This window comes from Canis lupus, chromosome 28, assembly GCF_003254725.2.
Source record: "Canis lupus dingo isolate Sandy chromosome 28, ASM325472v2, whole genome shotgun sequence".
In the NCBI taxonomy this organism is placed as follows: Eukaryota; Metazoa; Chordata; class Mammalia; order Carnivora; family Canidae; genus Canis; species Canis lupus.
In genome coordinates this window covers 9,327,160-9,350,170 of record NC_064270.1, presented here as the reverse complement: position 1 = coordinate 9,350,170, position 23,011 = coordinate 9,327,160, and the positions used below count along the sequence as shown (strand labels likewise).

At 38.8% G+C, this 23,011-nt stretch overlaps 1 protein-coding gene and 1 pseudogene across 7 annotated transcripts in view; both read right to left on the bottom strand.

The window, feature by feature from the left end:
• The window catches only part of ENTPD1 (ectonucleoside triphosphate diphosphohydrolase 1), a 131,725-nt gene that overhangs the window by 78,972 nt on the left and 29,742 nt on the right, over positions 1–23,011 (bottom strand). Inside the window, exons 1-2 of one of the 7 annotated variants that reach the window (XM_049103473.1) lie at positions 20,630–20,795; positions 20,248–20,328 (exon numbers count right to left, since the gene is read on the bottom strand). The exons of 3 other annotated variants lie outside the window; for them this stretch is intronic. The gene's annotated coding sequence lies outside the window, so the exon portion shown is untranslated. Of the gene's footprint in view, positions 1–20,247; positions 20,329–20,629; positions 20,799–21,189; positions 21,327–23,011 lie in introns of those variants that run through there. 3 more of the 7 variants (XM_049103479.1, XM_049103480.1, XM_049103471.1) reach the window with 3 other exon arrangements.
• On the bottom strand, positions 16,831–18,475 carry LOC112672572 (60S ribosomal protein L10a-like; annotated as a pseudogene).

Sequence of the window (23,011 nt, the reverse complement as noted above, 5' to 3'; positions counted from 1 at the left end):
GGCTTTCAAAGCACACCTGGACTCTGTATTAAGTTATAGACAACACACTTAAAGTGAGACCTTGACAGCCAGGAGTTCATCCAAAGCTTTCTAAAAATGTTAGCCAATGGGAGCTTGACAAAACAGTGAAATACAGTAGGAAAGTCAAGGCCTCTTCAATTGGGGAATAGCAGATATGGAGGAGTCATGGTAATATCCTTTCAAAAATCTGAGGGACTATCCTATGGAAAGGGATTCAGATTTGGTCCATCTCTAGATTTGGTCATCTTCTCAAAGGGAAGAACTATTGCAAATGGCAGAAGAAAGATGCAGGGAAGGAGAAATATTTCCATTAAACTTTAAAAAGAGCAAATCTTTCAAACAGCTGTCTAATATAGTAACACAACTGTCTCTGGGGGTTGGGGAAGGTAAAGTATAGGAGGGTAAAAAGAGACTTTAGGACTCAACAGAGAAGCTGTACTATGGATTTGGCTGATCCATGATAACTTTTTCAGACATCTATTGTAAGAAAAATAAATGTGATACACTTTCTAAGACACATTAGCCATAAAACAGGATAATAATAATAATATCAACCTGAAAGAATAGTGTAAAGACAATAATAATATGTGGGAAAAGTCTTCTTTCAACAGGAAAGACTGAAATGAAAACAAACCCAGAGGGCAGCCCCAGTGGTGCAGCTGTTTAGCGGCGCCTGCAGCCCGGGGCATGATCCTGGAGACCTGGGATCAAGTTCTGCATCGGGCTCCCTGCATGGAGCCCGCTTCTTTTTTTTTTTTTTTTTTTTTATGATAGTCACACACACAGAGAGAGAGAGGCAGAGACATAGGCAGAGGGAGAAGCAGGCTCCATGCACCGGGAGCCCGACATAGGACTCGATCCCGGGTCTCCAGGATGGTGCCCTGGGCCAAAGGCAGGCGCCAAACCGCTGCGCCATCCAGGGATCCCATGAAGCACGCTTCTGCCTCTGTTTCTCTCTCTGTGTGTGTCTCTATGAATAAATAAATAAAATCTTTAAAAAAAAAAAAAAAAGAAAAGAAAAGAAAGACAAAAGAAAAGAAAAGAAACCTTAAATTACTGACCTCATAGAGATAAGAAAATATGGCATTTATGAGACCAAAAGTCTGTACAGTTTTGTTTAAATGAAACATCAGAAAATAAAAGCAAGTTTTTAGAAATTTAAACTATAATAACTGAAAAAAGAAATTAACAAATATCTTTGAAATTTGAAAGATAAAGTTGAGAAAATATCCTCATAGAGCCAACTGTCAGAGTATAAGGAGAAAACACAAGAAATTAAAATTATTAATACAAGAGAGAGAGCACCCAACTTATACACCTTCCAGAAAGAAAGATCAGAGGAAATCATGAAAAGGAAGTTACCCAAGAAACTGTATGAGAAAATTTTCCAGAACTGAAGAATCTGAGTTGCCAAATGGGAGGGGCTGAGTACCCAACACAATAGATGAAAATAAACACGCACCAAAGTACATCACCATAGATGTTTAGTACCTAAAGGATAAAGAAAAAATCCTAAATACTTCCTAGAAAACAGAGGGTGGGGTAGAAGTAACAAGTGACAAAAATAATTGAGAATAAGAATGGCATCAGACTTTAAAAATCCAAAAGACACAAAGGCCTCAGCATTTTTACTCCATGCACCTTTTCTCAGGAAGTTACCGAAGGATGTGCTCCACCCAGATGAGGTAGTGAACCAAGGAAAAGGAAGAGATGTAGTACAAATGGAGAATCAACACAGGAGAAAGGTCAGGGGAAGCCCAGGAACACTGCTATGCAGCAGTCCAAGAAAGGAATCAGCTTAGATGGGGATAGGACAGTAGGTTCAGAAAGGAGGTTTTAAAAAAAAGAACAGACAAGAAAAGGACAAAAAGAAAAACTATTGACTATGTAGGAAATTATATCAAAGGTTTGCAAAAAAGAATTACTAATATATATGGAGAGAAAAACTAAGCAGTAAAGAAATGAGGCCTTATTAATGACAGTAAAAATAAAAAATCATAGAGGAAAGAAAATCTAAGGCACAAACAATACTTAACTAGTCATGCTAAAGGAAATATTAGATACTGATTTAACCCAAACATGCTATATCACTATATAGGGATGGTGTGGAGAAGGCACCCCTGCAGGAATGTAAGAAACCAAAGTACTCAGCTACCAATATAAGCAACAGAAAACATATAAATTAACAGTATAAGCACAAATACCAAAAGAAATTCTGAATCTCTTTTCTTAAATCCTTTGACTTTCCATCCCTTTATTAGTATTGGTGTTTCTTAGGTCCTATTCTTAATCCTCTTCTGTATTCATTCTCTATACTTTCCAGGGAAAAGTACTCAGTACTTTGATCTCACAAAGTCAAGTTTTAGACCACTGAGCATACTTTTCATGCCCATACTTTCAACCACGCTCCAACTCTAACTTTTATATCTCTGGATTTCAGCCAGACCTTTCCAAGCTCTAAATCCAAATTTCCAGCAACCATCAGAATATGTCTCTATTGAGGTCTTATAAATATCTCATGTTTAGCATGTACCAGTGTGAACTTGTTATCTCTCTCTTCCTCTGCCAAATCTACTCTCCTTCCCCCCTTTCGAGCCTTATTTTATAAATATTTCTTGACCAAACCATTCAAATCTAAACTTGAGTATAAGTCTTGATATATCCCTCTTCCAACAAACCATCTAGCACTCTACTTCAGACTCTACCTCAGAAAGGAGGTAGGATTTAGACAATATCCAGCTCCTTCCATCCTTCCCCTGCCCTCACACCTTGCACCATCAATGCCTTAGTGCAGATCCCCATCATGTCTCACCTACTAAGCTCTGCAGAAACCCAATACTGTTCTCCCATTGCTCACCAACTTCTTGGTTCATTCCCTAGACCTCTGTCCAGGTGATCTCACAAAGTCAAGTTTTAGACCATTGAGCACAATGGTAGTATAAGTGAAAATACTTTGCCACACTCTCCCACATTCTTGTGAAAATCTATAACTATGCCTTGAAAAAAATGGAGTTTTCCTCCAAATGAAATGTGAATCCATTAGAATTAAGACATGACACTGATGGCCAGGATCATCTCTTCTGAGACATGGCAGCATAAGCAGAGGCAAGTTAGCCCTCCCAACACCCGTTAACTTAGAAACAACAAAAGAGTATTATGAGAGAACAGTAGCATGTGATGGGAGAAGGATGGGGAACTTTTTGGAAAGCCCCAGGTTTGTTGTTTTTGTCTTGCTTTGTTTTGTTTGTTTGTGTTTGCTTTTGCCTCTATGAATTGGCAGCCATGTGTCTATCATGAATATAGAGATCTTAGACTTGATCTCCATAAAAAGGTATTACTTAGCTCACTCTCCAGTTCAACATAAATTGCTTTTAGTGCGGAAGGGACAAGAGCAAGAAAATCGGTCCTGAGATGGGTCCTTCCTGGTTGTCTCTATGCCTCTGGGCAAGAAGACTGAGAAAAATTCTGACAACTGTAGATTATCCTCTCAAACATCACTATATGAGAACAGGACTTTTGACTTCTTTCCTGGATCTGAGTGAGCTTATTTTGGCTAGAGGACTAAAATGTCTTCCCACACATAGTAAGGGATCTAGCACTTGGTGACTGCATTCTTCCAGGATCCAAGGGGAATCTGAGAGAGCCAAGGGTAGACTACGCATTCCAATCATCTCTAACATTGGACTAGGATGAATTTACCCTCATACTTCTTGAAATTATTTTTAGAATAAGGTAAAAAAATACACATTCATTTGTACACACATACGAAAGGAATCTCCCCTTTTTAAGGGTAAGGCCTCAGGTTAAACAAATTTGATGGGATGAGCACTGGGTGTTATGCAATATGTTGGCAAATTAAACTCCAATAAAAAACAAACAAACAAAAAACACAATCATCAAAAAAAACAAATTTTGCAGTAAAGTAGAAAGAATAGTAAGGAAAAGCTTGTCTCTAAAATAGATATAATACAGGAAAGAGAGAAATCTTTCTTTGTTTACTTTTTAGTTAGATACAAGGGGATGTTGCTATGAGAAGAGAACAGACTAAGATAAAAGATTTCATGGTAACCAAAAACACTGCAGCTGAATGAAAGTTTATATTGGAGATAATTAAGGAAAATTGAATCAGTGATGTAGAACACAGTCTCAGGAAAATATTTTCAGAATACAAAGAAAAACAAATGAAGGAAAGAAAAGGAAAGAGAGAGGAAAGAAAGAAAGGAAGAAAGAGAGAAAGGAAAAAAGAAAAAGAGAGAGAGAAGGAGGAGGAAGAAGGGAGGGAAAGGTAGATGGTGTTCAAAAATTAGAGATCCAAATTATAGGTCCCTGAAGGCAAATAATGAACAAAGCAGGGATACTTATGAGAGTTATGACAAGAGAAATCTTTTTTGTTCCTAAAGATGTCCTGAACTTGGAATCAAGAGGGTTTACCATATGCTAGGCAAAAATCTACGAAAGGAAGTCTATATTCAGTTGTCTTACTGTAAGAAGTATAAATGTCAGGAATAGACAACAAAGTTCAGGCTGAAAAACATCTGTCCTCAAACTTCTTTTCAGCATCAGACATCTCAAGACAATGGAGGAATATCTTCAATTACTTGATGGGGATAAGATTTCTATATTTAGAGAAGTTGTCACTCGTTTACCACACTGATGCCCTTTCTGAAAAATTACTTTGGTACACCTATTAGATTATGAAGGGAAACAAAATTAAGAACTCAAAGATGGAATTTAAAGGCACAGTGAGAAAAGAACTATATTGAAACCAATTAACATCGTGGAGGGATGGGTATAAATATTAAAGTCTAAATAAAAAGGGAAAACTTGTGAAATAAATGATTAATAGGGTTTTCAATATTTGAATTTATAATATTATCAGATTAAATAATTACAAAAAGAAAGGAGGAGCCAGGGAACCAAAAGCTCTTAAATTATTATCTTTCATGAGACAGTCAAAATTACTCCTGTTTTCACTTTGATATTAAGATAAACTGAAGCTCAGGAATGGTTTTCTTTTCTTTTAAGATAGCCACAGATAAAAATTAAAATAAGATGCCTGCTATGCACAGCTTTGCAGAAATACAGATAAAAACAAATAAGCAAAAGTGCAGTGTCTATATAGCAAAAAGCATAATGTGAGAATAAAATAAGAATGGCAAGTAAAATAAATGTGCACTAATGTATTTAAATTCCTGCATGAAAACAGATTCAACTTGGATTTTTAAAAGCAAGTGGTTCATAGAGGTTACATGAAAAATAAAATGAAAATTCCAGCTGGTTTCTTTGCAGAAATTGACAAGCTGATCCTAAAGTTCATAGGGAAATTCAAGGGACCCAAAATAGTAAAAACAATCTTGAAGAAGAAAACAGAATTGAAAGACTCACACTTTCTGATTTCCAAACTTACTACAAAATTATAGTAATCAAGATAGTGTGGAACCGACACAGAGATAGACATACAGATCAGTAGAATAGAGCTGAGAGTCCTTTCAATTCACAATTTATTTTCAACAAGGATGCCAAGAAAATTCACTGAGGAAAAGAACAGTCTTTCCAATAAATGGTGCTGGAACAATTGGATATTCATATGAAGTTAGGCCCCTGCCTCATACAACATACAAAAAATTACTCAAAGTAGTTCAAAGACCAGGGTGGCTCAGTTGGCTGGGCATCTGCTGTAGGCTCAGGTCATGATCCCAGAGCTGGGGATCAAGGTCCACATCAGGCTCCCTGCTCAGCTCAGTCTGCTTCTCCCTCTGCCCCTTACTCCACTTGTGTTCTCTCTCACTCATTCTCTCTGTCTTTCAAACAAACACAAAATCTTTTTTTAAAAAATGGATCAGGAATCCCTGGGTGGCTCAGCAGTTTAGTGCCGCCTTCCGCCCAGAGCGTGATCCTGGAGTCCCGGGATCGAGTCCCACACTGGGCTCCCTGCAGGGAGCCTGCTTCTCCCTCTGCCTGTGTCTCTGCTTCTCTCTCTCTCTGTCTCTCATGAATAAATAAAAAAATAAAATAAAATCTTTAAAAAAAAAAAAGGATCAAAGACCTAAATGTGAGGGCTAAAAATACAAAACTGTTTGAAAAAAACGTAAGTGCAAATCTTCATGACTTTGAATTAGGCAAAGATTTCTTCTCCAAAGAAAATACACAAATACCCATTAAACACGTGAATAGGGGCGCCTAGGTGGCTCAGCGGTTGAGCATCTGCCTTCAGCCCAGGGCGTGATCCTGGGGTCCCAGGGTTGAGTCCCACATCGGGTCCCTGCATGGAGCCTGCTTCTCTCTCTGCCTATGTCTCTGTCTCTCTCTTTCTCTCTCTCTGTGTCTCTCATGAATAAATAAATAAAATCTTTAAAATAAATAAATAAACAGGGATCCCTGGGTGGCGCAGCGATTTAGCGCCTGCCTTTGGTCCAGGGCGCGATCCTGGAGGCCCGAGATCAAGTCCCACGTCGGGCTCCCGGTACATGGAGCCTGCTTCTCCCTCTGCCTATGTCTCTGCCTCTCTCTCTCTCTGTGTGACTATCATAAATAAATAAAAATAAAAAAACACTTTAAAAAATAAATAAATAGATAAATAAATAAACACATGAATAGATGTTCAGAATCATTAGCCATAGAGAAAATGCAAATCAATGCCATGAGATACCACTTCACACTCAATGGCTATAATCAAAGATCAATTAAAAAAGGTTTAGGTAAGGATGGAGAGAGACAATGTTATACACTGCTGGTGGGAACGTAACATGATGCAGCTACTTTGGGAAATAGTTCAGCAGTTCCTCAAATGGTTAAGTATAGACATATGACTCAGAAATTCCATTTCTAGGTATATATACAAGAGAAATTAAGAACATAGGCTCATAAAAAAACTTGTATATGAATGTTCAAGGCAGCATTATTTATAATGTCAAAAAGTAGAAACACCCCAAATATCCATCAACTGATGAATGGATAAAATGTGGTTTATCCATACAGTGGAATATATGATATGAAATGTTCAGAATAGGCAAAACTATAGCAGAAAGTAGAATAGTGTTTGCCAAGGGCTGTGGGGGAAGAAACGGTACATAGGGAGGGAATGGAAAATGGATACAGGGTTTCTTTTGAGGATAATAAAGTGTTCTAAAATTGTTTGTGGTGATGACCAAAAAAAAAAAAAAAAAAACTGAAAAGTAGATTTTAAGTGGGTGAATTATGTAGTATGTGAATTATATCTCAAAATAATAATAAGATCAACAACTATGGGTTCAAATCTCAACTTTAACACTTACTAATGGAAAGACTTTATATAAGTCACTTAACTACTCATTCCTCAGTTTCTCATTTGTAAGATAGGAACAGTAAACAGTACCAATTTCAAACAGTGTTTGAAAACTGAGCTAACAGTTGTTAAGAGTAGCAGGTGGCCCAATACACACTAAACCTATAGGTTAACTAACTAAAGCCACCACCACTTCCATTTATTAAAAACTTAATATATTAGCTTCCTATGACTGCCATAACAAATTACCACAAACTCAGTGGCTTAAAGCAAAATATACATTTACTCTCTTCCAGTTCTACAAGTCCAAAGTCTGAAATCAGTTTCACTGTAGTGAAATCGAGGTATTGGCAGGTCTGCCTTCCCTTTTCCACCTTTTAAACTAAGTTCCACACATTCCTTGGCTTGTGACCCACTCCCTCATATTCAAAGCCAGCCCTGTAGCATCTTGTTTCAGTGTTACACTGCCTTCTATATCAGATCTCCCACTCCCTCCCTCTTACAAGGACATTTCTGGTTGCATTTAGAGCCCACCTGGATAATCTAGAATAATCATAGTTCAAGATCCTTGATGTAATCACTTCTGCAAAAACTCTTTTTCAACATAAGATAACATAGGTGAATTCTAGGGATTAGGAGCTGTAATCTTTGCAGCCTACCTCAGTTACTATATTAACTGAAAAAGAAGAAAAAGAAAGTAAATCTATAAAAAAGCACCATTTCTATGAAAAATATCTTTCTAAACTCATCAAAATAAAGCAATAAAAAGAAGACATTTAGCAAAAGATGGTACCAACAACATTTTTACATAGCTTAAATTAGAAACTGTAAGTATTGCACTATTAATTTCTGTTAACTAACTCTGTTCACCGGAAACAGGGGTTGTTCAGGTCTTCCCTACCCTGCCTTTTCAGCACGAAGCCTAAAAAAATTATTTTGCTGATGACACATTGCTTCAGATGTCTTCTTGTGCATGTGTCTGAGTCTTTATCCATGTAAGCAATATTGTTTCAATTTTACGGTTCAGAATTCTGACCCCACCTCTTAAATTCTGCCAAAAGACCCAGGACCTGGTTCCAGCCTCCTGGGGCCTGCCATGGTTAGTTGGAAGAGAAAGGCTTGGTAATTCTCACTCACACCCATTCCATACTTCCTAAAGTTAAGTAGCCATGCAAAGTTCAGCTGCAAGATTCAGCTTCAAGATTCAGCCATGAAGGTTCAAAAGCCTTCTGAGCACTTCATCTCACTTCCTTTTCTCTTCCCTAACACTGAATTACTCTTTCTCTGCATCTACTTTACTTTCCCTCCATATTCCCAACTTTCCATCCTGCCCCCACTTTTCTAATAAGCCACAATAAAAATTATTCACATCACATTTTTCCCACTGGAACTGAAAATAATGTATATAGACTATAATTTCACATGGCAGAAAATTGGTTGGGGAAGGATTACCATATGATTGAGACGGCTAGATAGATTTGTAAATACCCACTTTTACATCTTAAAAACAGAATATATCTTCTTTATAGCCATTCACAGATTTATAAAAATTCACTACATGCTTAAACATAGAGAAACCTCAGAAATTATAAAGCCATATTCTCTAACCATTGTGAAATAAAATGAAAGATTAATTAAAATTAATGGTTTAAACAAAAATAACAATTACTTGGAACTTATAAAATACATATTATTCTACATTAAAGAGACAATAAAAATGCAATATCAAACTACTACCACAGATAAAAGTGTACTGGATCTTTTTTTTTTAAGATTTTATTTATTTATTCATGAGAGAGAGAGAGAGAGAGAGAGAGAGACAGGCAGAGGGAGAAGCAGGCTCCATGCAGGGAGCCCAACGTGGAACTCGATCCCGGGTCTCCAGGATCACGCCCTGGGCCGAAGGCGCCGCTACACCACTGAGCTACCTAGGCTGCCCTGTACTGGATCTATTTATAGCTATCAGTCTTTGTATAAAAAAACACTAAGAAGATTCATTAAAGCTGCTGTGGATATAGCAGAAAAACTTGAATATCTTTATTTGATGAAGAGTTCACATAAATTAATTTGAAAACATAAAATCCAATAAGTAATAAATGGACAAAGGATAGAAAAAGAAGCATATAATGTGAAAAATGTTGAATTTACTGGTAATTAATGAAATACAAATTAAAACAACATAAAAGTAGATGAGATTATTTAAAAAAAATACAAAACACATGGAAGGTGTCAGGGATGTAGCAAAACCCGAAAGGCTTGTGAGAGCATGGAGGGTCCAGCTTTAGAGAAAGTAACTTGGCAACAGTAATCAAGAACTTTAAAAACTATTCACGAGTTTTTGGGTTTTGTTTGTTTTTAAAGATTTTATTTCTATATTTGAGAAAGAGAGATATGGAGAGAGAGCACAAGCAGTGGGGAGGGGCAGAGGGAGAAGGAAAAGCAGTCTCCCTGCTAAGTAGGGAGCCTGATGTGGGGCTTGATCCAGGACCCCGGGATCATGACTTGAGCCAAAAGCAGATGCCTAACCAACTGCACATCCAGGTGCCCCTATTCACCAGTTTTTTTAATCCATATAATTCTACTGCTGGGATCCTATCCTAACATGCAACCTACGTGTAGAAAAACATCATGCATAAAGATGCTTACTGGAAACAGAAACAACATAAATGTTCAATAACAGGAGAATTATTAAATAAACTCTATGATGACTAAAAAATTATGGCAACAGATACTAGGCTAATAAAGAAATACTTGTGCTTCACTTCTATACCAAAAGCCAGGCAGATGCAGTGAACGCCAGGACACGTGCACCCCAAGGTTTCTAGCAGCAATGTCCACAATAGCCAAACTGTGAAAGGAGCCTCGGTGTCCATCGAAAGATGGATAAAGAAGATGTGGTTTATGTATACAATGGAATATTACTCAGCCATTAGAAATGACAAATACCCACCATTTGCTTCAACGTGGATGGAACTGAAGGGAATTATGCTGAGTGAAATAAGTCAATTGGAGAAGGACAAACATTATATGTTCTCATTCATTTGAGGAATATAGATAATAGTGAAAGGGAATAGAAGAGAAGGGAGAAGAAATGGGTAGGAAATATCAGAAAGGGAGACAGAACATAAAGACTCCTAACTCTGGGAAACGAACAAGGGGTGGTGGAAGGGGAGGAGGGTGGAGGGGTGGGGGTGAATGGGTGACGGGCGCTGAGTGGGGGCACTTGATGGGATGAGCACTAGGTGTTATTCTGTATGTTGGCAAATTGAACACCAATAAAAAATAAATTTATTATTAATAAATAAATTTATTTATTATAATAAACGACAAATACCCACCATTTGCTTCGATGTGGAGGGACCTGGAGGGTATTATGCTGAGTGAAATAAGTCAATCGGAAAAGGACAAACATTATATGGTCTCATTCATTTGGGGAATATAAAAATTAGTGAAAGGGAATAAAGGGAAAGGGGAGAAAATGAGTGAAAATATCAGTGAGGGTGACAAAACATGAGAGACACCTAACTCTGGGAAATGAACAAGGGGTAGTGGAAGGGGAAGTGGGCGGGGGGTTGGGGTGACTGGATGATGGGCAATGATGGGGGCACTTGGCAGGAGGAGCACGGGGTGTTACGCTATATGTTGGCAAATTGAACTCCAAAAAAAAAAATTTTTTTTAATAAAAATAAACCATGGAATGGACAAGAAAAAAAAAAGCCAGGGATCCCTGGGTGGCGCAGCGGTTTGGCGCCTGCCTTTGGCCCAGGGCGCGATCCTGGAGACCCGGGATCGAGTCCCACGTCGGGCTCCCGGTGCATGGAGCCTGCTTCTCCCTCTGCCTATGTCTCTGATTCTCTCTCTCTCTGTGTGTGACTATCATAAATAAATTTTTAAAAATTTTTTTGAAAAAAAAAAAGCCAGGCTTTAAAACTGTTATGTACAAGGACATCTGGGTGGTTCAGTGGTTGAGCGTCTGCCTTAACCTCAGGGCATGATCCCGGGGTCCTTGGGATCAAGTCCCACATCAGGCTCCCTTCAGGGAGCCTGGTTCTTCCTCTGCCTGTGTCTCTGCCTCTCTCTGCATGTCTCTTATGAACAAATAAATAAAATCTTTAAAAAATAATAAAATAAAACTGTATGTACAGCCTAATGATCACAATGCCACCTCATAATTTTTCAAGATCTTAGCCAAGTAAATGCTAAAAGAGAGAAACAACATAGGCATAGTAAAAGTAACTACAAGGAAATACACCAAGATATTGTCAGAAGTGATTGTTTTTCTTCTCTCTCCTAATCTCTATTTTCATGTTTTCTTTAATGGGCATGTGCCTTATTACTTACACTCTCATGGACATAAAGGAATTGTCCACATCCTTCCTATGAATCAAAATGAAATACTTTTTTATGAAGGACATGTACTGCCATTGTTCCTGGGACTCTAAAGTTTTATGATATTCTAGCACAAAAACTGCAGGATGGCAGCTTGTTACGCAAACTCTCCTCTGCCTTCTTTTCTCCACCAGCTTCCTTTTTCCTCATATTCTCTAAATGTTTCAAACTAAAGAAATTCCATTGGTCCTCTCTACACCCACTTCCCCCCTTTTTACCTGGAATCATTCCCACCTCACTTCTGTAGAGTGGAGACAATGCCCCAGAAACACTGTTCCCAGTCTCAGTGCCCTGAGTTCTCCCCCAGGTCCCCGGCACAACAAACATCCAGCAAACTGTTCTAGAGACAGCCAAAGTTCTGCTCCAATACTTCTCAGGTTGGAGGCAGGGAATGAAAGCAGCTTAGGGAAACTTGGAGCCATGGAGAAAAGGTGGGAGATGTTTAGAACTCCAACACAGGATCTTTTTGTGTAATAATAGTTTGTGTACAATAAAGATTCAGACTTCTTTATGGCAAATTGGAGGCCTCAACTTCCTGTTCTAGGACCTATATTGAATGAATGAATGAATGAATGAATGAATGAATGAATGAATTAGATTTCCCAGGATCCTGCAATGACATAGCTGATCAGGGGCCCAAAGCAGCAGCTTGGTGGGGGTGGGGTAGCACTGAGGGAGAAAGAAGTTGGTCACTTGGTACGAAAATGAGCCCTGAGACTAAGGCATGCAGTGATCCTATAATATGGCTAGTTGAAGTGTGGCCAGTGGAGGGCACCATTATCATCACCTGGGAGCTTAATAGAAATGCAGATTCTCAGGCCCCACCCAAAGGCTACTGGATCAGAATGTGCATTTTAACAAGATCCCCAATGATGCACATATACATTAGAGTTTGAGAAACACTGCCTTAGAACCCACACACTGATTCACTAAGATAGAGCTAATTAATGCCTCTGCTCTTCTGTACTTCTATCAAACCTCAAGAAGTTTGATGTTTCTTTACTACAAGAGCTGCCCTCAATTCTAGCCTCCCTCCAAAGACTCTCAAAGAATGGACCCTGATTTTCTCCAGGCCTCACCTTCACTCTACACAGGTTTGAGCCGAGCACTGCTCAACCCGTGGCAGGTGGAGTTACATGCTAATGTCCCCAGGCACAATCACTGGTTTTAAAGTACAGAGGCAACCAAAAAGACAACACAAAAGAAGAAAATACTCTTAAAATGTGGTATGGCCAAGTAAAATTAAGACCAATCGCCATCATTTGCAAAACCTCTTTATCATATGTGCCTAATGACCATGGAATACAATCATGATCAAGAAATCATTTAATGTGCAGCTGATTACTTTGCAAAGGTTTTAATTCAATTACATGAAAGTAATCCCAACCTCACAGTCAAGACCACACTTTGGACTTCTGCCCTCAAATCACCAGGATGGACAGGAGAATAGATTCCCTGCTTGGAACTTAAAAATGGTAATAGAGCTTTTTACTCTTAAATATAGGCTGTAGTTTTGGTAAAAGAGAAAGAAAAGGTCTTTAAGCACTGCTGGGACTTGGAAGGAGCTTGTTGTGGGCACCAGTCTCTACCTATCTTTCTATGTCGAACTGAAATTCCCATTCTTGGAGAATCTCTGTCAGAAATCATCACTCTCTATTATGTTTCTCATGGCATTTTCTTTAGACTTTTTTTTAATTTATTTATGATAGTCACAGAGAGAGAGAGAGAGAGAGAGGCAGAGACATAGGCAGAGGGAGAAGCAGGCTCCATGCACCGGGAGCCTGACGTGGGATTCAATCCCGGGTCTTCAGGATCGCGCCCTGGGCCAAAGGCAGGCGCCAAACCGCTGTGCCACCCAGGGATCCCTTCTTTAGACTTCTATTAAAGGTCTTAAGGAGGTAAGATAATTTATCTATTAGGAACCCAGGCTTTCCAGCATAAATATGTGGGTCTAGATTCCCCCTCTGCTGAAGGAAAAATTCCAAGTTCATTCTATGAGGCCAGAATTACCCTAATACCAAAAACCAGATAAAGACACTACAGGGGCGCCTGGGTGGCTCAGGTGGTTAAGCATCTGCCTTCGGCTCAGGTCATGATCCCAGGGTTCTGGGATCAAGCCCCACATCAGCTCCCTGCTCAGAGGGGAGTCTGCTTCTCCCTCTTCCTCTGCCCATCCCCCCACTACCTTGTTCGTGCTTGCTCTGTCACTCTCTCAAATAAATAAATAAAATCTTAAAAGAAAAAAAAAAATAAAGACACTACAAAAAAAGAGAACTACAGGCCAATATCTTTGATGGGCATAGATTAAAAAAACCTTCAACAAATATTAGTAAACTAATCCAACAATACATTTAAAAAAATCATTCACCACAATCAAGTGGAATTTATTCTAGGGATGCAAGAGTGGTTCAATATTTGCAAATCAATCAACATGATATATCACATTAACAAGAGAAAGAATAAAAAAAAAAAAAAACAAGAGAAAGAATAAAAACCATATGACCATCTCGATTGATGCAGAAAAAGTATTTGACAAAGTACAAAATCTACTCATGCTAAAAACTCAAAGTAGGTTTAGAGAAAACATGCTTCAACATAAAAAAAAATTACAGGTAACATCATAATGGTGAAAAATTGAAAGCCTTTCCTCTAAAATCCGGAAGAAGACAAAAATGCCCACTCATCACTTTTATTCAACATAGGACTGGAAGTCCTGGCCACAGCAATCAGACAAGAAATAGAAATAAAAGGCATCCAAATTAGTAAGGAAGAAGGAAAACTTTCACTATTTGTAGATGACATCCACACTATATATAGAAAACCCTAAAGACTCCACAAAAACAACTACTAGAACTGATAAATTAATTCAGTTTAGTTGCAGGATACAAAATTAATATGCAGATATGTGTTGCATTTTTATACACTAATAATGAAATAGCAGAAAGAGAAATTAAGAAAACAATTCCATTTACAATTGTACCAGAAAGAAAAAAAATATCTAGAAATAAACTTACCCAAGGAGACAAAAAAACTTCTAAAACTATAAAACAATGATTAAAGAAATTGAAGATGACACATGAGATATCTCATACTCACGGATTGAGAGAATCAATACTGTTAAAACATCCATACTACCCAAAGCAATCTACATATTTAATGAAGTCCTCAACACTATTTTTCACAGAACTAGAACAAATAATCATAAAATCTGTAGGAAACCACAAAAGACCCCAAATACCCAAAGCAATCTTGAAAAAAAGAAATAAAACTGAGGTACCACAGCCTCAGATTTCGAGATATACTACAAAGCTATAACACTATAAACAGTATATTACTAGCACAAAAATAGACACATAGGTCAATAGAATAGAATAAAGAGCTCAGAAATAAACCCACAATTTTATGGTCAATTGATTATGTCATAGATTATGACAAAGGAGGCAAGACTATCCAATTGGAAAAAAGATAGTCTCTTCCACAAATGATGTTTGGAAACTAGACAGGTACATGCGAAAGAATGAAACTGGACTACTTTCTTACACCATACAAAAAAATAAACCCAAAATACATTAAAGACCTACATGTGATACTCGAAGCCATAAAATTTCTAGAAGAAAATACAAGCAATAATTTCTTTGACATTACCCTTAGAAATAGTTTCCTAGATATGTATCTTCTGGCAAAGGAAACAAAAGCAAAATTAAATGATTGATACCACACCAAAATAAAAAGCATAACAAGGGAAACAATCAAGAAAACAAAAAGACAACCTACTGAATGGGAGAAGATATTTGCAAATGACACATCTGACAAGCGGTTGATACTCAAAATATACAAAGAATTTATACAACTCAACATCAAAAAAATGTCCATTTAAAAATGGACAGAGGACATGAATAGTTGTTTTTCAAAAAAGACGTACAAATGGCCAACAGACACATGAAAAGATGCTCAACATGACTCATCATCAGGGAATGTAAATCACAACCACAATGAGATAGCACCTCTCACCTGTCAGATTAGCTAAAATCAAAAACACAAGAAATAATAAGTGTTGGGGATGATGTAGAGAAAAAGAAATCCTCATGCACTGTTGGTGGTAATGCAAGCTGGTACAGCTACTGTGGAAAATGGCATGGAGCTTCCTCAAAAAAATAAAAATAGAACTACCATATGACCTAATAAGTCCACTACTGAGTATTTACCCAAAGAAAACAAAAACACTAATTTAAAAAGTATATGCCCCCTTATGTTTATTACAGCATTATTTATAATAGCCTAGATATGGAAGAAACCCAAGTGTCCCTTGATAGATGAATGAATAAAGAAAAGGTGGTAGGGGCACCTGGCTGGCTCAGTCAGTGAAGCATGCAACTCTTGATCTCAGGGTTGTGAATTCAAGCCCCATATTGGGCATACAGCTTACTTAAAAAAATAAAATAAAATAAAGAAAGAAGAGGTGGTATATATATTCAATGGAATACTACTCAGCCATACAAAAAGAATAAAGAATAAGATCTTGCTGTTTGTAACAACACGGATGGATCCAAAGAGTATAATGCGGGATCCCTGGGTGGCTCAGCAGTTTGGCGCCTGCCTTTGGCCCAGGGCGCGATCCTCAAGACCCGGGATCAAGTCCCACATCGGGCTCCTGGTGCATGGAGCCTGCTTCTCCCTCTGCCTATGTCTCTGCCTCTCTCTCTCTGTATGACTATCATAAGTAAATAAAATTTTAAAAAAAGAAAAAAAGGAGTATAATGCTAAGTGAAATAAGTCTGTCAGAGAAAGACAAATACCATATGATTTCACTCATTTGGTTAAGAAATAAAACGCATGAACAAAGAAAAAGACAAACAAAAATAGACTCTTAAATACGAAGAACAAATTGGTAGTTGCCAGTGGGGAGGTTGGTGGGAGGATGGGTGAAATAGGTGAAAGGGATTAAGAATATACTTATGATGAGCACTAAGTAACATACGGAACAGCTGAATTCTTGGGGTACCTGAGTGGCTCAGTCTGTTAAGCATCTGACTCTTGACTTTGGCTCAGGTCAAGATCTCAGTGTCATGTGATCTAGCCCTATGTCAGTCTCTGCACTCAACGCAGAGTCTGCTTGTCACTCTCCCTGCCACCCACCCCCTTCACCTTGCCCTCGGTCTCTCTCTAAAAATGAATAATATATTTAAAAAAATAGAATTATTCAATCATTATATTATACATCTGAAACTAACATAACACTATATGTTATTTACCCTTGACTAGAATAAATTCCCCTTCTTCCTATACTCCTAGCTCTGTGACCTTGGCCAAGTCACTTCCCTCCACAGCTATAAGATGCAGAAACCTCTATCACTAGGTTTCTTGTGAAGATTACATGGGACAGTGCCTGGCACATAATAATCAATGTTTATTTGATTTATGTCATATATGATGGTCAACTGACCATAAACTATGAGCTATTATTATTAGCACTTCACAGGGTCTGGTTTCAATTAGAGTGTGTTGTATACAAGTCTGTCTTCCTCACTAGACTGTGAGCAAACTGTTTATAGTCCCACACATCTGGCATAGGGACATAATGGTAGACACACAATGATATTCATCAAATTGCTTTGAAGGTATGCCAGAAAGAGAAAAAGGAGAGTGCTGGGAACAAATTTAATGTACTTTATGATTTTATCCAGGGCCTACCCTGCAGTATGTTTTTCTTCTATTACCAGAGTACATTGTCTCAGACTATAAGGTTGCTATTTAACAGGGTTAGGGAGGCACTATTTCTGGAACCAGATGTTCTGTTCAAAGATGGTAAGGTTGTACTATGAGGCATCTGAGATCTCCAGTTTGGCCCCTGGCTGAATGGGGAGTGGGGGCTGAAGTTCTGCTAAGGCTGGACTGGCCAAAGTGGGTGCCCTGGCCACATCAACTCTGAAGCTCACCCACCTAGAAGGGATGCATCTCATTTCTCAGTGTATTCACTTTGAGGGATATCTTAATAGAGCACATAAAAGAGCAGTATATACCAGCAGGATCTCTACTGCAAATTCATAGGTCCCCTTTTATTTATTTGTTTGTTTATTTTGGTAGCACTAAGGTTTATTAAACTGTGTCTCAGTGCAGGTGCTGGGAATTGCCCATGGTGCTCTTGATGTCTAAAGCCCAGATGTTCTGCCAATTCTTGAGCAACGACACTAGGAAATTGACAGCTAAGTGGATGTTGTACACAAGCTCATCATCTGTCATCTTCATGGGACCAATGGCCACTGCCAGACACAGCATGTTCTTCATCTGAAATTTGATTGTAGACTTCACTTCATCCACTTTAGCCACCATGTTCTCACTGTGAGTCAGCAAGGAAGGGAATTTGCCAGCTTTATTCAAGCCTGGGTCCAGGATTTGTGGATCTGCTTGATTAGAGATTCTGAAGCCAAAAAGGCATCATAATACTTCTTAGCCAGCTCCTTGATTTTTTATTCTTGTTGAGTTTCTTTAGCACCTTAATGTCCATGTGGGGAATATCCACAACCTTGGCCTCATCACAGTGCTGCCAGTCCCCCAAAACTCATATGGAGAACTTGGGCTGGGAGTAGACTTAAGCCTGATGGTGCCTAAGAAGTGTCTGTCCTTCACAGCATCATACTTCTTCAAGCTGATCTGCAGCTCCACCCTCTCCAAACATTGCCAGTTCTTAGGCTGGTTCCCCTGCAGGACTTCCCGCACTCCCTGATACAGGGCGTCATGGGAGACTGTGCTGCTTTCAGTGCCACACACCACAATAACCAGAAAAGAGTCATAGATCCCCTTTTAAACCAGCCTCCTGTTTCTTGGATAAACATCAACTAACATAATACTTAGTTTATTAAATATTTGTTGAGTTCCCATTATGTACTGCTAATCCAAAAACAGATAGATTATCATCAGGGTAAGGAGGAGGCAATTCAGAGGGCAAGAATTCAGAGTGGATGAGTATGATGAGCAATGGTTTAGGCGTAAGCAGTGAGGTGTTGTAGAAACATCCAAGACACGCTAATCTAAGGCTCAAAGAGTTGAAGAAAGCTTAAAGCAGGGGATTAACAACCAAGATGAAACTTGGGGAATGACTGCAACAGCTAACATTTACTGAGCACATAGACTATACATCAGACTCTGTTCTGAGAATTTTGCATGCATCTCTTATTTAGTCCCTTATTATAACCTTATGAGGTATATATTATTCTCTTCAATTTACATATGAAGAAACTAAGGCACACAGTTAGTAAATGATGGAGCTGGGATTCAAACCTAGGCAGCTTGGCTCCAGACTGAAGGGGAAGGAGAAGGCTAGATAGGCCTTCAGGGCAGAGGCAAGTGCCATGCATAAAACAGTCTGACCGGGAGGAAAGGAGCAAGGTCACTTGAGGAACTGAAAGTGGCTGGGGGTGGGGACAGAAGTTCAGAGATGACTGGGTCCACTCTGCAGAAACCAGAGACAGGAGATTTCTAGTCTGTGTGATTACTATCCCCGAATCCCTCCTAGCCAAACTCTCTCCCTTTTATAAAAGGGTAAAAATAACACTACCTGGGCTCTACCATAGAAAATGGTCATAAGGACCAAATGAGAAAAATGAATGTGAACTAGCAGTAAAGCACAGATTCCTTCTGACTTTAGATTTCATTAAGTATCATTCATTTCCCCAGTAGCTTCAAGGCTTTGAAATTCAGAATCAACCATGTCAGGGCAGTACCCAGAGCCTCCAGGTGGAGTAACAGTGTGAGAGTACAGAAAGAAAGGCCCACAGACCTTGGGTCCAACCACCTGCATCCACATTTACCACTCACTCACTGTGTGATTCCAAGGCCAGCCACTCTCTCATTATATCAACTCCACCAGCTGGAAAAATGGGAATGATAATGATAGCACTCACCTCTTAAGCTGATGTGAGGAATAAATAATATGCGTATTGTGCTTAGAACAGCTCCCGGCACAGAATAGAGACTTAGTAAACATTAACAGCTACAATTATTTATCATTATTAAGAATCCATTGGCTACTTATCCCACTGCTCTGCATTCTATATGATAAAAACGTGTGGGGAATATCAGAAACTAGAGATAAAAAAGAAGAAGTTCTCCAACCCTACACAATCACACTGCTGCCGGAGACTCTTCTTGGCTCCCATGGGCTGGCAAGCAGCTGGTTCACTGCTGTGGCAGAAAATGCCCAAAAGAGGTAAAAGACAGAGACTGCACACCATCTGTAAAAACCAGGCTGCTCTTATAGTTTTTAGACAAAAATCTAAATATAGTCACTCAGATATGCCTTGTTATTTTAAGTTAAAACTATTTATCTCTTCACCCCTTCACTCCTCTCCCCCTCTCCCATACACATACACACAATCCAAGAAATACTCAGTCTTTTGCAAGACATACTCTGGGGTCCTGTTGTGACAGCTTCTTGCCACATTAACTTCTCTATCTAACTCCTGGCAGAGAAGTCTTTGCTAATTTCACAACAGGAAAGCATGCAGGAAATTTGAGAACAAAACAAATCTACACACAGAGACCAGCATCTTCAGCAAACTCATTGAGGTACAGACCCGAAGCAAGATGACTCTGGACTATAAATGAGGCAGCTACTTCTTAACTGGAAGAAGTCATTTGCCGCTAAACCACCAGATCTGAAAGCAAATTGATCATGAATATTCATGAGCCCCTCCAGCTTGCTCAAGAACCACCCCTGACTAAAATCCCCAGGCTTTGCTTCCCAAAAGGTTTCCCAAAGTTCTTTCTCTGCCTCCCCTCAAAAGGAGAGGGTGGGGAAAGTCCATTTGGGGATTTATGCCTCTTGCTCTTTCAAGTACTTGCTTTTGGTCTGGGCTTTTCAGGGGTTTTTTCCTTTTTTCTTTTTTTTTTTTTTTTTTTTTTTTTTTGTTGTTGTTGTTGTTCTTAAGGATTCAGATCAAATCAATTTGCTCTTACCCTTTCTATCTTCCATAATTGGCAGCTTTTGTTTTCTTCCTCTTTGCTCTTTATTTTTCAGCCTCTGCTTGCTGTGGTCGGTCTCAGTAAGAGAGGTACTCAAGGAACCGAGATATAACAGACCCTCCGGCTCATGGGAGGGGCTAAATTAGCCAGCCCCGTTTCGGAAGGAACATCAAACCCTATGTCTCTTTCATTGACTCGACTCGACTCGACTGGAAAGAAGAGATTGGCTGAGTCCAGCTGCTCATTTCCCTAAAGACCACGAAGTGTTAGTTACCCGGCTTGTAACTTTCTTGTGCTATTTAAGCAATGTATGTTCAAGTCTCTCTCTCTCTCCTCTCCTCTCCTCTCCTCTCCTCTCCTCTCCTCTCTCCTCTCTCCTCTCTCCTCTCTCCTCTCTCCTCTCCTCTCTCCTCTCCTCTCTCTCTCTCTCTCTCTCTTTGCCTCAGAAATCCATTTTTCTCCTTGAGAAATGTATCTTGGCTGCAAGCAGAAAAGCTATTTACTTAGGGCAGTTTTGAAACCAGAAAGCAAGAAGCTTGTTACCTGATACCCACCGGAAAAACTGTGGGATTCAGTCCTTTCTGCCCCATAAAGCCGATCACCTCTGGTCCTCTGATGAACAATCCCTTTTTGAGGCTCATTAGACCAGAAGAGCAACAGGTCCTGTCACGGATGGACGCTGTGGCAGAAGAAGCCAAGTTATTGGTGGGAAGGCAGAGGAGGCTGCTCCCTGGGAACAGCTATCCAGCTGTACTGATGCAAGCCGTACACCTTTCCCAGGCTAACCTCCTACCTCTGAAGTCTTATGACCACGAATTGCCACACTCAGGTTTTGCCAAAATGACCAAATGCAGATGAGAGGCTAACCAAAACATTTTAAAACTCTGTGTATTAGATATGATTTTGAAATTAGGATAAGACCTAATCCTCCCAGAAGAAGATAAGTACTCAAGGCCCAAAGCCCCTTGGGCAGATTCTCCCTCCACAAGGCTAACACAAATCTCAGGATTATGGATTTGAAAAGATACTACAGACGTGTAGTCTCACCAAGGTGAGAGGCAAGGAAAAGTTAAGCCATCTGCTCATGTTCACAGAGAGAGAGAAAAGAGAGCAGGGAGCACCATGGTCTCTCTTATTTGCTACCATGCTCCCTGGCACCCAATAGAGTTGCTCCACAGTGTAGGCTCTCAATAAATGTTTGATAAACAGTTGAATTAATGAATAAAAAGCAGCAAAGTAGGTTTTCTGATTCCTACTTCATGTTTTTTCTACATTGCCTAACATGAGTATTTGTGTCTAAAAAGAATTACACCATAAGACATTTTTCTTCATATAAACCGTTAAATTGGTGACCATTACAAATTGGTTTTGACTCTCTATAGAAAATATATTGATAAAATATATTGATACTTCAATAAAAAGGCAGGGGATGACTTTTCAGTACAGGCATCTCTGTTAACTTGCACATAGTATATACTCAATAATTCTTTGATGTGTTAATAAATCTGAGTGTGTACAACAAAAGTCTTCTTTTATCTTACTAAATGGTTCATAGTTACAGGACTTTGCATTTATACTAATAACTAATTATGCTAAATGAAAAAATCCATGGATGCCTTCTCCAGAGCCACTTTAGGTTACATTTCTACTAAAGGAATATTGGTTTAATATTGTCCTATTGTGGTAAAATTATTTTTAAGTAAGATAATGAGATATTTTTTAAAATCAGCAATTTTTATAATTGCTTTATGACTGTCTTGGCATCACCATTTTGGAAAAAAATGTGAAAAACAGCATGTCCCCAAAATATCCTGTGAAGTACAGATTGGAAAACAGACTAACAAAGCTAGAAGGAGAAAAGAATGATCAAGTGGAAGATCACAGTGGATGAGGGTTTAGGTGGGAAACAAGCAACAAGCACCAAACATGTCAAAGAGAGCCTCACATTGGGCACTGTGGCAACAGTTCTCCATTTCAACCAAAAATAAAGTTCAAAATAAAGTAAAATAAAATAAAATAAAATTCAAAGCAACTCCTACCATGTTCTACTTAGACATCATATTGTTGACTAAAGGTTACTCTGACAATTGACTCATTTCTCTTTTAATGTCATGTCAGGAGTAAAGTATCCAACTCTGGTTCAACCAGAAAAGATAAAATCTCATATTAATTAGTACCTCATAAAAATTTGAAGTTCACCAGAGTTGACTATATGAGAACCTTCTGACTAAATGTCAAGTGCTTCTTATGGTAACATTTTCTATACTACAGTTAAAACATACTGTCTGATGTTCACACCCTCCTTGGCATATGAAAACACTATATAGTTAAGTAAATATTGCCTCTCATTCATCCAAGAATGATTACAAAACACAT